This window comes from Phoca vitulina, unplaced genomic scaffold (genome assembly GCF_004348235.1).
Source record: "Phoca vitulina isolate PV1807 unplaced genomic scaffold, GSC_HSeal_1.0 scaffold3, whole genome shotgun sequence".
NCBI classification, from domain to species: domain Eukaryota; kingdom Metazoa; phylum Chordata; class Mammalia; order Carnivora; family Phocidae; genus Phoca; species Phoca vitulina.
The window spans coordinates 60,840,741-60,855,132 of NW_022589706.1; the positions used below are offsets into that span (position 1 = coordinate 60,840,741).

The 14,392-nt window shown below is 41.7% G+C and overlaps 1 protein-coding gene across 2 annotated transcripts in view; it reads right to left on the reverse strand.

Moving 5' to 3' along the window:
* The window catches only part of RASGEF1B (RasGEF domain family member 1B), a 632,176-nt gene that overhangs the window by 578,274 nt on the left and 39,510 nt on the right, over positions 1-14,392 (reverse strand). The window contains exon 2 of one of the 2 annotated variants that reach the window (XM_032400630.1): positions 850-938. The gene's annotated coding sequence lies outside the window, so the exon portion shown is untranslated. Of the gene's footprint in view, positions 1-849; positions 939-14,392 lie in introns of those variants that run through there. The other variant, XM_032400635.1, reaches the window with a different exon arrangement.

The following is a 14,392-nucleotide window of genomic DNA, read 5'->3' on the forward strand; positions in this document are numbered from 1 at the left end:
AACTGCCTACAAATCACTCAGATTCTGTCACTAGCTGGGAAATCCTCACTGCATCCTCAAGCACGGGGAGCTTGAATGGTTTGCCCCATCCCTCATTACAGCTCAGGCAGAGAGGGTCAGAAGGCTGAGTCTGTCTGCCTGTCTCTCTCTCTCTCTGTTTCTCTCTGTCTCTGTCTCTCTCTGTGTCTCTCTCTCTGTGTCTCTCTGTGTCTCTCTCCATCTCTCTCTGTGTCTCTCTCTCCATCTTTCTCTTTGTCTCTCTCTCTCTGTGTCTCTCTCTCCATCTCCATCTCTCTCTCTCTCCATCTCTGTGTCTCTCTGTCTCTCTGTGTCTCTCTCCATCTCTCTCTGTATCTCTCTCTCCATCTCTCTCTCTGTGTCTCTCTCTGTGTCTCTCTCCATCTCTCTCTCTCTCCATCTCTGTTTCTCTCTGTCTCTGTCTCTCTCTGTGTCTCTCTCTGTGTCTCTCTGTCTCTGTGTCTCTCTCCCTCTCTCTCTGTGTCTCTCTCTCCATCTCTCTCTCTGTGTGTCTCTCTCTCTGTCTCTCTCTCCATCTCTCTCTCTCTCTCTCCATCTCTCTCTGTCTCCATCTCTCTCTCTCTCTCTCTCCATCTGTGTCTCTCTCTGTCTCTCGCTCTCACACACGCACACATGCACACACAGTGGACGTCTTTGTATTCAGACTGGTTTCTGCCATTGGAGGCAGATATGAAATGAAATGGCACGTGAAAAGCACCCAGCATAGAGCCTGTTTATGGGGCTTGCTATGTTTTTGCCATCTCTTTGCAGGAATAAGAACAGATAAATAGATTTTAAAGGCCAGGAGAAATGAAGTCAACAAACTTTTACCTTGCCCAGTAGTCCTTTACTCTTTAAATCTTCTGATGGGCAATCATTCAACAATGTGGTGAAGGTCACACATGCTCCTCCGATTCTGCCTGGAAATAGCAAAGCACGAGATGAGAAAATCATTCCAAAATAATAGAATATGCTGTATTCCTCTTTTAACCTGAGCATCAAAAGCTCAGTGGCTCGGGGCGCCTGGTTCAGTCAGTTAAGCGCCGACTCTTGATCTTGGTTCAGGTCATGATCTCAGAGTCATGAGATCGAGCCCCGAGTCGGGCTCCATGCAGGCTGTGGAGCCTGCTTGGGCTTCTCTCTCTCCCTCTCCCTCTGCCCTTCCATACCCTCTCTCCCTCTCTATAAATAAGTAAATAAAGCTCAGTGGCTTATGAGTATTTGGGTGACAAGCTGCTTTAGAGCCAGGTTACTCAAAGTATGGTTCACAAACCAATTCCATTGACTTCATCTGGGAGCGAGTTAGAAATGCAGCGTTCCAGGCCCCACCCAGACCTACTGAATCAGAGTCTGTGCCTTAACCAGCTCCCCAGAGCGGACTTGTTTGCTCAGGAAAGCACTGCTCTAAGCAGGCAGTAATCTCGACTGAGAGGTGTGTGCACCTCAGGGCCCACAGAAAATGATCTATAGGGTGAGCAAAGAAATCTTACAGCTTCTATTTTTAAGTGTCTGTCTCTATGTTCGTTTACTTTATTTTTATTTTTGTTTATGATTATCTCAAAAAAGAAATTCAGCTTCTCTACTATTTGACATTTAGCTTGACAGTGATATGTGTATAAACATCAATAAATATATGGAAAGTATGGCCTCAACTTTTTTTTTTTTTTTAACTGATGAGGGCTTTCCACTTAAAAATTGGGCTGATGGTTCTAGCTAAGCTGTGGTATACTTAGGCCATCTCCCTGTCCAGGAAGCTTCCACTATGACATGTTGACTAGATGTCCACTGTCTCCTCCCAGTGACCTTATAAATATGTACAGCGGCATACAGCAGGGCCCTTCTCCCAGAGCACTCACCACTGTTTGTCCAGCTGTGCTTCACCCAGCACACATCTGAGCGAGCTGGCCAAAGGACAGGGACACATGATGACACTGACACTTCTGTCTGTGATCCTCTCACCAACCCTACCTTACATCCATACCATATACTAGTGTGCTCGAGTCCTTTGCAAGACCCACATATAAACAAATAATCATCCTCCAATAAAATAATTAACTCATTTTATTTGTAGTAAGCACCATGAGGAAAAGTGCAAGAGGGTCAGGGCAAACATTCATAGTCTGGAGGGCCAGGGAAACCTCCATGAGGAAGTGACATTTGTTTGGGGACCTAAAGAACAAACACAACTTAGGAGCATTCAGGCAGGAGGAGCAAGTGCAAAGGACCTATGTGAGGAAGGAAATTGGAACAGATTAGATTCTAGTGTGGTTGGATATTAGTGAGCAAGAGAAAGGGAAGCAGGGATGAAGCTAGAGGGGAAGACAGGGTGCAGATGTTTGGGACCATGTCAAGGATTTGGGACTTTTATCACATTAGACTACTGAGTGTAGGCTGATGTCCCAGTTTGAGCTCATCCAAAAGCAGATCCTGAGGCAAGGACTGGGTATAAAAAGTTTGTTTGGGAAGTAATCCAAGAAGCTTGGTGAGGGTTGCCAAAGATACAAATGTAGGGATCCGAAGGGGTACATGCACCCCGATGTTTATAGCAGCAATGTCCACAATAGCCAAACTATGGAAAAAGCCAAGATGTCCATCAACAGATGAATGGATGAAGAAGAGGTGGTATATATATACAATGGAATATTATGCAGCCATCAAAAGGAATGAAATCTTGCCATTTGCAACAACGTGGATGGAACTGGAGGGTATTATGCTGAGCGAAATAAGTCAATCAGAGAAAGACATGTATCATATGACCTCACTGATATGAGGAATTCTTAATCTCAGGAAACAAACTGAGGGTTGCTGGAGTGGTGGGGGGTGGGAGGGATGGGGTGGCTGGGTGATAGACATTGGGGAGGGTATGTGCTATGGTGAGCGCTGTGAATTGTGTAAGACCGTTGAATCACAGACCTGTACCTCTGAAAAGAATAATACATTATATGTTAAAAAAAAAGAAGATAGTAGGAAGGGAAAAATGAAGGGGGGAATCGGAGGGGGAGATGAACCATGAGAGACTATGGACTCTGATAAACAAACTGAGGGTTCTAGAGGGGAGGGGGGTGGGGGGATGGGTTAGCCTGGTGATGGGTATTAAAGAGGGCATGTTCTGCATGGAGCACTGGGTGTTATACGCAAACAATGAATCATGGAACACTACATCAAAAACTAATGATGTAATCTATGGTGATTAACACAACATAATAAAATAAAATTTTGAAAAAAAAGAAGCTTGGTGAGGGTTGAAGACAAGGTAGCAAGGCAAGTCAATGAGAGGGTCACCAATGAGCACAGGAGACAATCAGGGTCAATCCTGGAGGGGACCCTCTGGGTGACTGCATGAAACATGCCTTAGAATGTTCCCACTGAGAGGCAGGGAAGTTGGACACATAGCCATCAATTCTCACCCCCGTTGTTTGCGAGATGTTTCTGTAGTGTTAACTCCCACCTTGTATGAAGATGAGGAGGGGTCTATGGCCAGAGAACATACTCATCACATGCAGGTAGACGTCCCGCATGCAGATAGAGTGAACAACCCGCCCACCTCACCCGCGAATGTCCTGGTGTTAGTGTGGAAACTCCTGCATCCTGGGAACCCCCTAAGTCCTGCCAAACTGAGATGACTGGTCACTCTAATAGAAGAACTATCTGCAGGGGACATCTGGAGTAGGTCAAAGGGATATGTGTGGAGCACTGGCAACTGTGAAATGGCATTGAAAGATCCCACAAGTGCACCCTGTCTAGCTCCTGAAATGATATTTTCTTACCAGAAAGACAGAGGCAATGACATATGTTAGCAAAGCCCAGGAGGATTGCAAAGCTGGACAGTACAAAGTTCCAGAATGTAATCCAGGTCATTGCCTATAATAACACACCTGTATTAGTTTCCTAGGGCTGCTAGAGTAAGTCAACACAAATTTAGTGGTTTAGAACAATACAAATTTGTATTATGGTATAGTTCTGGAGGTGGAAGCCTAAAATGGTTGGCAGGGCTGTCTTCCTTTTGGAGGCTCTAGAGGAGAAGGCATTTCCTTGCCTTTTCCAGCTTCTAGAGTCTGCATTCCCACCTGCAGTCCCGTAGCTCTCTGACTTCTGCTTCCATCATGAAATCTTCCTCTCTGACTTTGACCTTCCTGTCTCCCTCTCACAAAGACCCTTGTGATTACATTGGGCCAACCTGAATAATCCAGGATAGTCAATCTTAAAATCCTTCACTGAATCACATCTGCGGAGTCCTCTTTATGCCATATAAGGTGACATAATCACAAGTTGTGGGACATCTCTGGGGCGCGGAGGGGAGCATTCTGTCTACAACAATGTTCGTGACTCTAAGGCACATTTCATCATAAGATGTACATTAATTTAGTCGCGGCTTTGATGAGTGGTAACCACTACCTAATTAAACGTATATTTTAAATATGTATCCTGATTTCAGAAATGTTAAAATGTGAACAGCTATACATCTCAGAATTCAGCATCCATGGGAATTCAACAAGCGGAGCAGAGCTGCATTTTTATAGAGGCTCAGGTTCTACATGCAGAACCTAAGCTGAATCCACCGGGGAGTGTAGAGCAGTTAAGAGACAGGCTCTGCCCTCATGGAGATTTCCTTCTGATGGGAGAGGCAGACAATAAGCAGTTACCCAGCGGGTGATGAGTGCCATGAGGAAGAAGAAAGTAGAGGGAGGAAAGAGAGGCTATATGGTAGGGCAGGGAGGAGAGGAGCTCATTCACCTGGACCAGGTCAGGGGAAGTATGTAAGGAGGTCATTGTTAAGTGGAGGCCCAGAAAACAGGCTCAGCGTCAAAGGGCAGTCCAAGCACAAGAACTATGAGGTGGAAAGAAGCTTGACGCTGGAACATTCCTCGGTTTCACGGGAACAATGCTTCCCAACTACCACCAATCCCACGCTGAGGCATAATGCTGCTCAGGTTACATCAGCTATAAAACTTGACGGCAAATTCCATTTTTTTTCTTTTTTTTCTTAAGGTTGGGTGGGAGGTATGGTGGGACAAGAAGGGGAACAAAGTTAGAGCTAAGAAGATTATCTGCTATAAAACTTAAGAGCAGAAACTACCATTGTGTTACTAAACTTGTATTAAGTGCGTCACCTGTGAGCAGCATAGAGCTAGGCCCAAAGGAAACATGATATTCTCATCTTCCTACTTTTTGCTCCCTTAACAACTGGTTTCCTCATTTTGAAAAATCACATGGGCATTTCTTCCCTTCTTTTTTTTCTTTTCAACTTTACAATCACAACACCCCAGTACTTCTACCACCTCCATCCTTACACGCCCGACTCCCACCCTCCCGAAGTTGCCCCTTATCAGAAAGCCAGAACTCTGCAAAGCATATGAGCCTGTCCTGGGGAAAACAAGACACAGGCCTGTCCCCAGACCAGAGATGAGACAACCGGGTCCTGTCCCAACCAGGGTCAGGGGCCAAGACCATTGTCGGCTTGATTAAAGCCCCATCAAAGAGAATAAACAGAAGTCTCAGTCCCTCTCAAGAGAAAGGGAAAAGCCATCTGGAAAATCCCCCACATCGTTATGACAGCTACAAATTGCCAATTATTAATGGCTCCCAATCTAACAGCCAGACTACAACAGGGACTCGATTTGTTAGGAAATGCTGGTGAGGACCAGTTCCCCCAAACAAAAGGGCAAACACACAAGCACAAAGAATCCGCCCACGCCCTCCCCGAGAAGTTCAAAGGTTCAGAATCTTGCAGCTTTAGAGGATAATCTGGAGGAGACTCATTAGTGGTGAAAGGGTGAGGCCTCAAGCTGCGGCTCATGACTAAATCATGTAACAGAACACCTTCTTATTAACCTTGACTTACACATCTCAACAATGTTTCCTGACATTAAATTTGCAATCAAGATAGATACAATCAATATAAACACTAGTCAGGGATATGTAGGAAATAGAAATCTGATTTTTTTTTTTTTTTTTTTGTCATTCCCTTGGGTTTTTCAGGAAAGTGAAAATTTAAATTTTAAAATTTTTAAATTTTAAAAATTGCTCACCCACATGCCTGTGAATCTGATGGTTATTTTACAAATCATTACAATGACAACAATATATAGTCTGGCAACTCAATTGTCATGGATGTTTAACTTAAACCTCTAGCTTTCAGAAGTAAATTTATATAACTCTATTATTGTTAGAACAGTCATTTTAAAGTCCTATTATTCCACATGTAAAGTATCTTGACCCAAGTCCTACGGGAAGCAAGGAGGGCCTGGAAATTTATAATTATATTTGGCCTAAACGTGAAACTGTAACCAAGAAACCAGGAAATTTTCAATAATAGCCTGGACTAAGCTGAATACTTTCCAAACCATAAATCATAGGTTTGTTGGACACCCTTTCAGGTTAAATGATGCAAGCAATTTCAGTGCAGGCTGGTGTGATGCCCACCGAAATGAAATGTGAACCAATATCTACAGGGAGATGTTCAGCATGATCCATGAGGATTTAACCATAAGTCACTCATTAGTGTTAACGGAGCATGGCTCTCAACTTCCAGATGACACCTTGGAATGTTACTGCCTGGAGAAAAGGTAGATCAAGGCAGTACCAGCTGTGATCTGGGAAAATTGAAGGTAAATAAAGTGTTATCACCTATTAGAGGTGGAGGGAACTGAAAGCCCAATCTATTTTTACGAACCTGTCAACACAGCATATTTTATATAGAAACTCATCTGCCATTCATCATCAAAAACTACCTTCGACTGTGGTTGTTCTGCCCCCTCTTTGTAACCAAGCTGCCTAAACTGATGAGGAAGGCAGCAATTCTATCTTATACTTTTGGCTCTCTCAAAATCTAGCTTGGTGTTTTGGTCATAATAGATGCTCAGTAAATCATTCTTGATGAGAACGAAAAAGGAGAAGGGGGAAGAACAGGATATAAAATATCCTCAGTCGTCATCTTGAGTACGAAGAATAATCACAAGTAATCAACAGGACCAAATGAAGCAATTTTGAAACAGTTTTCCTCTTGTGATTTCAGGTAAGAATGCCCAACACCCCTAATTAAGCCCAGGTCTAAGTTTAGAAGGTTCCATTTTGTCATTTACATTGGCTGTTCCTCAGCTTAGATGGAGTACTTCTTGGTCTTCTTGTCGCTCATTCAACTGGGGTTAGTGTAATACATTTAACCTTAATGGTGTTTCCTCTACACTTGCTCAGCTAACAGCAAGACTTGACAACTGGATTTTTATTTAAGTGTTCTCTTGGATGGCATCCTAGTGAGATAAGATAGAGCAAAAGAAATAATGTCTGCAGGCACACATTACTAATGAGGGGTGAAGTTAATTGGCGTGTGGGCCACAGCACTCATTCCTCGCTTGCGGAGCCATTCGGCGTCGTTAACAAAATTCTAAATCCCAGTAGTGCTTTGTAATACTCCCTGTTTTACGAAAGTTCATAACTTCCTCTCAGAGTTGGCAATCGTTCTTGAGAAAGGTTGATTTTCTTAAATTAGGTAGTCAGGGATATTAAGCTACCTGCGGCCTTTTCCACCTATAGGCATCTTTCTCCTGTTCCAAAACTAGCTACATGTGCCAAGCACCATGGTAAACATTTTATGCACAGTACAGGGGCAGAGCAACCTTGAAAGGTCCATGTTTCACAGGTGAGGAAGCTCAGAGAGGTTAAATAATTTGTCAAATGTCACACAGCTATCCAGTGAGGGAGCTAGGAACTGAAACCAGTTCCTAGATTCTAAAGCCCAGACTCTTCACCGATACACTTTTAGCCTGAATCTTCATCCCACTCTCATGAAGCCAGGCCTGAACCCTTTCTCTCATTTCATTTGGAACAACTTACCAATTTTCTCCTCTTCTGGGAGTGGGGAGTGCGGCCAGAAATTATACCGACAGGTGGAAATCTGATTTCCCTTAAAACTCCGCCATGTCTATGATTCCACACTTTGTAGAGACATTATTTATTATTATCATCATCGATATTACACTAAATCACAAGGCAGCACTATATTTTTCCGAGTTGACCTAAATTAAAGAGATGAAGCTGAGCTCTCCATTGAATCAAACTAACTCTATAAGACCTGGCGAGTTAGTGTTCCAAAGAAACAAATAAAACAATTTATAAAACAAAATGAACCAATAGATGCCTCCATCCCAAGTTGTTTGAAAGGAAGTTGAGACCTGCCTTTGAAAGAAAAGTCCTAGGTGTGGCAGAAATCTCAACCCATGAAAGCAGTTACCACTTGACCATTATTGTTCTTCCCAAAATATCCTACATGCTAAAATTGAAACTTAGGAATATAGAAAAGATGTAAACGAATAAACAAAAACCTCATGATCTCAGCACCCAGAGACAATCCCTATTAGTAGTTTGTATAATTCCCTCCCTCCTATCTGCTTTCTGTGTAGTTTTTATGTAGCTGATTTCACATCACAAATACAGCTCTTGATTTCTGAGGAGATTTGGGGAAGCATATGGGCACTCAGTTTTATCCTTAGCATATTAAAATAATAAACATTGGTCAGATTTTCTTCTGAAAGGTTGACTTTCAGAATACATATCAGCTTAAATTCATTGATTTAAAGGAGTTGACCCAAAGGAGCCTACATTTATTCAAATATTACTGTTATATAATTCCTTCAGGTTTCCTGAACTACATAACTTCATAAATTTCCCTAATGACAGGAAAACTCCAGTGAGGATTACACAATTCTGCGAAGTCAGGAGTAAGCAAAAAGGAAATTAAAAATGTGAGAAAAGGACATTAAACAGACTTTATTCACTTGTTTTAATTAGTATAGCTAAATTTTAATTATCACAATTCTTCAACAGACACTAGTAAATGTGCTGAAAGCATCTTGGAAAATTAACAAAGCTTTAATACTACCAGGCCTTGTTTAATTTTATTCTATTCTGCATTTGCAAAATAAAGAGTGATTTAAGCAAGAAGGTAGGGCATTTGGAGCAGGCAAGTAAAAGAGAAGGTTTGCCTCGTTTAAGTAATTCATTCGACTATAATCTTCATGAAGGCAAGGATGTATGGACCTCATTTATTGTCATAGACATAGCATCTAGCATAGCGAGTGAGTGAATGTAAAAACGAATGAACGATTATATCTCTTGTCTCCTCAAAAGGGCTACAAAATTCCCAAAGGCAGAGACTGTAACTTTTATTTCTTCTCCCTAGACAAAACATCAATAGAGGGTTGAGTAATCAGGAATCAGTCAATAGAAACATTTTCTGGGGAGGAAGAGCTTCCACCATCCCCCAGTGAGAAAGACAGAACAGTCTAGACTCTGAACCCACAACACAACCCAGCTAAATTACTGTGACCCAGGAGGTGCAGAACTCTGCTGTTTCTCCTCTCATGAGGTTAACACCAGGGACTGTGAATGCAGGGGGGTGGTCAAGGTCTATACTCCCTAATCCACCCAAGTGTTTCCACTTGCCTCTTCTTATGTACATTTGAGGAGGCTTCTCTCTGTTATGGGCATTATTTTACCTAAAGATACGAAAGTTTTGGGGAATGATGAGTTGGAAGGCTGCCTTCTGCAGGAGGGTCTCCTGATTCCAGCACTGTACCATCTGATTCCTGATTCATCTCATTTCAGCTCTCATTTGCCACCATCAGACTAGATACTGGATTATGCCACCAGCCCAACACCTCAATTTTATCATCACTTGATTCTTAACATGTCCAATTAATTCGACCCATTCCTTGGCTGAATTTGCTGCTGACGGGCATATGAGTTTCAGATCCCGTCCTCACCCTGGTCCCTAACATCTCCCTGAGCTATCACTTACAGCTGTGGTTGGCCCCTTTCTGCCTGCTTACCCACAACCACCTGCCTCTCTCCACCACCTCTCAGAGCCACAAACCACAGACATTAGGTTCTCCACAGAAGTGAATTTATATTCCTGAAAATGAAAGACTTTCAATTATTCTGAAAGCAACATACACACACACACACACACACACACTTTAAAAAAATTGATACAATACAGAAAACTACAAAATAGGCCATAAAGCTCCCTTATAATCAGACACCCAAGGAAAAATCACTAGTATCCTCTTATTGTGCATTCTTGTGTGTTCCTTCCTAATTCAACATGTAAGGGTTTTGACAGAAGAACTTTGTTATCTGTGTTATCCATCAGTTTGGATTGAGAGTCACAAGAAGAAGAGACCTTAGTGTTATGAGCCCATGATGTAGTCAATAAATAGCTTCTGGCACTAATTGTGGAGTAAATCAGTTGCCAGGAACAAAGGTATGAGGGATCTGTCACAATCCCACACCTGCTTGTTTCTCTGGTTGAATGCTTTGACTTCAATAACATTTTCATTTAGAATGCTTATCGGTGGCATATGAAGAATAGAGAGAGAGACGTAAGTAAGAATGGTTTGGTGTAATGGTTCAAATCGACTTTTGCTTTCCTCCAGTCAATTTTTTCAACCCACTGGGCTTACTTCCTAACAATGCAAATTTGATTCTTTCATAACCTACTTGAATTATAGGCATTGGCTTCTGTAAGTCAAGTGCTATATGGATTTTAAACCTTATATAATCCTGGGTATGTCTGAAGTCAGATTAGTCTTTACGGTACCAAACAAACAAAACAAAACAAACCAGACTTAAGAGAATCTCTTCTATCCAAATGCTTGCATTCCACAAGTAAAGGTGAATTTTATATGAATGTATGTATATACATAAGTCTTACAGAAGTCTGACATAAGCAATAGTTTTATTTCACCTCTGTATGTGTATCTCTATTCAGACTTAAAGCTTTGTTATATTGATAATTAATTCCAAACACAAAAAGGGAGACAGAAACATTATCAGTAGGTATAGGTGTTAGTCCTTCTTGCTAGGGACCAAAGAGCAGCATTCAGTCATCTGTGTATGTATCTAGATGTCTAGGGATGTGTGTTGGGATGTGTTATATATATTTATATGTACTATATGTAACATTGCAGAAAAATAAATACCCCCCCATCTAAAGTCAATGTATATGAGGAGGTTTGGAGTGTAATCAACTCACCACCCCCCTTCAGAGAATCACTGTGGTATGTAAAATAAAAGCACAAAGCTGTACCATTTTGCCTTTTTCTTTCAGGAACTAAATTTGCATTATCCTTCTGCCATATGTTCAGGTAGCTTTCAATGGTACCTCATGCAGCTGTGTCATTGAATTCCCCAACCTTAATGAATAAACTAATTACAGTCTGAAATGAACTCTTGCAGACTAGCTATCTCCTGCCATAGATCAAGAAGAGAACTTTATTCCCACAACTATCTGCTAATTTGCATGAGCCATAAGAAATGCACTAGAGCCTCCTTCCTTACTCCAGCTGGGTAACCAGAACCACATCAATAGGACAATATGCCATCGGTATTCATTCTTCACAGTTGAAGTTTGCAGCAGTAAATTTGCCACTGTCATGATTCTCGAGTATAACTGCAACTAGGACACTATTGATTAACTTGAGTCAGATGGCAGTGTGTTGCTATAATTGTTAGTTTCACTGCATTAAATTTTACAATTGAGCACGATTATTCATCTGGGCCTTGGAGCTGTTTGTTTACAAACACTTTCCAAAGAAAGGTCAAAATAAAGGTTTGATCATTTGAAGAATTTTAGAATAGTAAGAGTCATCTTATCAAACACAATGATGGCGGAATTGATGGCAAAAATTATCAAGAAAACAAGCTAAGGAGAGAAGACACTATATAAGTCAGCCTACATTCTCTGAATTCAACATCTATCCTGCCCCTTGGATAGGGATCCTGCTGTATCTGTTAATTATAACACTGGTTTGGATTCCAATTACATGGTTCTCAGATGATTATAACCTTATGGTGGCTTTGTAGTCAAATTAACTCTTTCTCACCAGCAGCAAGTCACAAAATTTTAAGAGACTGACTACAGAGCACCCCAGGCTCTTTGGCTTCTTTCTCCTTCAACATGCTTGCAAAGTTTCCCATTAGAGTTTTAGAATTCCAGAGCGAAAGCTGGGTAACCTATCACAAAAGTGAATGTTGGGAGGCCTGGATTCTAGCAGTTTTGTGCAGTCTAGCTCTGGAACTCAGACTCAAAACAGCTTCTACTTCCTTTTCCACCACGTGGTGGGTAACGAAGTGTAACGAAGCTCTACTAAAACACGTGTAGGAGTGGACATGCCTTTGAGGCCTACCTGCATTTAAGATGCCAGTGGGATCATTTTTACCTGACCCTCTCTACCCAGGTCAGACATCTGTTGCTTATTCTATTCACAATACGTTCCGATACTCTCATCCAGAACATTCCAAAATTATCATTACCATCATCAAAATGTGATGTTTAGAATATATTTCAGAATTCCTTTCCAGAGCTAAAGATGTTCCCCTGTAGTATGTTCAACATCTCACAAAAGCACATGACTGTAAGGTCAACTTACAAATGTAAGGAGATCATAAAGTCTTTGCAACAAATAAGATTAAATTTAAACCATCCTGATCAAAAAATGGTCCTCACATTTTTCCTTAGAAGAATTAAAGTTGGAAAGTAGGACTAGAGACAGAGTATCCTAATAATGGAATAATATTGAAAAGTAGAATTATTATTGTAATAAATTCCATTTATATAGGATGGTACAGTTTGAAATTTTTTCACATGTATTTGTTTCCTACATTATATAATCCCTCTGTAATTCTAATATCACATGATGAAATGAATCGGTGTCTAGTTTCATACAATACCTTTATTTTATTGATAACATAAATCCAGATCTTTTCCTTCCATACTTATGCTTATGCTACTTGTTTTCCTTCCCAGGTTTGTCATACCCTGAAACATCCTGAACTGCCTTCCATTTGTATTTCACTTTTTCTCTTATTCCATTTCACCTGTAGCAAAATAACATTTACAAGCTAATGTAGTCTGACAAAGACTCCAGACGGCACTGGATTAAGCATTTGGTTAATCTGCCCAGTACCATGTTAGGCCACAGGCCCTAAAAACATTCTAGAACTTACACACAGGTATAGAGCTGTTCATTTCTCCAGTATAGTATCTAAATCCAGCAGAGGTCCTCTGATGACTTATGACAACTACTCTCCTCTCCCAAAAGAAAAAACAACCAATATTCAACATGAATGACCTAAGGAAGCACCATCTCTATCAGGGAGTGTGCAGTTTCCTTCTTTAGGTCTCAAGAGTTAGTACCAGGCCCTACATCCTGTTCTGAAAAGAGGGTCCATACTTGTATCAGTCAGGGTCTTAGCAGGAAATAGATGGCACACTCATATTGGGCCATTAGGAGCAGACCTAAAGTTTAGGGAAACCAGTAAGGGATAGAACTATACACTGGAGCTAGTAACATGGGGAGAGGAGTTTGAGGGGAGAGAGATTACCACCCAGGGCCTAAAAAGGCAAGGATAAGGCATGGGTTTATCAGAACCCATGGGTTCTGGGAAGGGCCATGCCTGACTCTGGAGCTATGGCCTTCAAGAGAGGGAAGCAGCCAACCTATGGTGACCCAGCAGGGAGGAAGCAGGACTCCCTCTCCTCCCTCTCTCAAATGTCCTATCAGTTCCCCCCACTCATCAAACCCAACCAAGAAGCCAGAAGGCAAGGGGATCTCCTTAAGGCAGTACTTACTGGCCAACTTCCTGGGCCCAAAGAAAAACAAAGAGAGGATCTGGAGGAGCAAACAGGCAGAGATCCAGTAAAGTGGATTAGCTAACTGAATTCCATCAACACTGGGGGGGGGGGGGGGCAAGTCTCCTCTAATGTCACTGAGAAATAGCCAAAGTCCTTATACCTTGAAGTATTCTGCATTGGTATTAGACCATAATATTTCCCAAGTAATTTTTTTTCTTCTTTTATGCACAATAATTCAGAATTTCAGAATCCGGAGCATCACATAAATAAAATAGACCCTTACAGAATGTCAGCTTGAAGGCAACTCAGAGCATTTAAGTCCTGTAGCAAATACCACATTCAGACCACCACAGAGAAGAGGTGATCAATATGACGTTCAAAAATGGCCCATTAAAGTTGAGATTTTTTAAAAAGGAAATAAAAATGGCCCAGTTGTCCCATCCAATGGCATCATCTCTACTGGCATACTATTTGACATCGTCGAGGAACCCATCGTACTCCCCACATTATCTTGTGCCTTGGTCTTCATAATGTTGCCATTTCTTGCTTCTCCTTCTCACTCTCTGACACTGCTCTTCTTATTCTTTTTTCTGGTTTCTCCCATCCTGCCCCCAAACTAAATGTCAGTGTTCCCCAGGTAGTTGCCCTCCCTTCCCCTTGTCTGCATACTCTCCTGAGTAAACTCACCCACTTCCAGGACACACCTGCATGTCCACACCACAGCTGTACTTTCCAAATGCA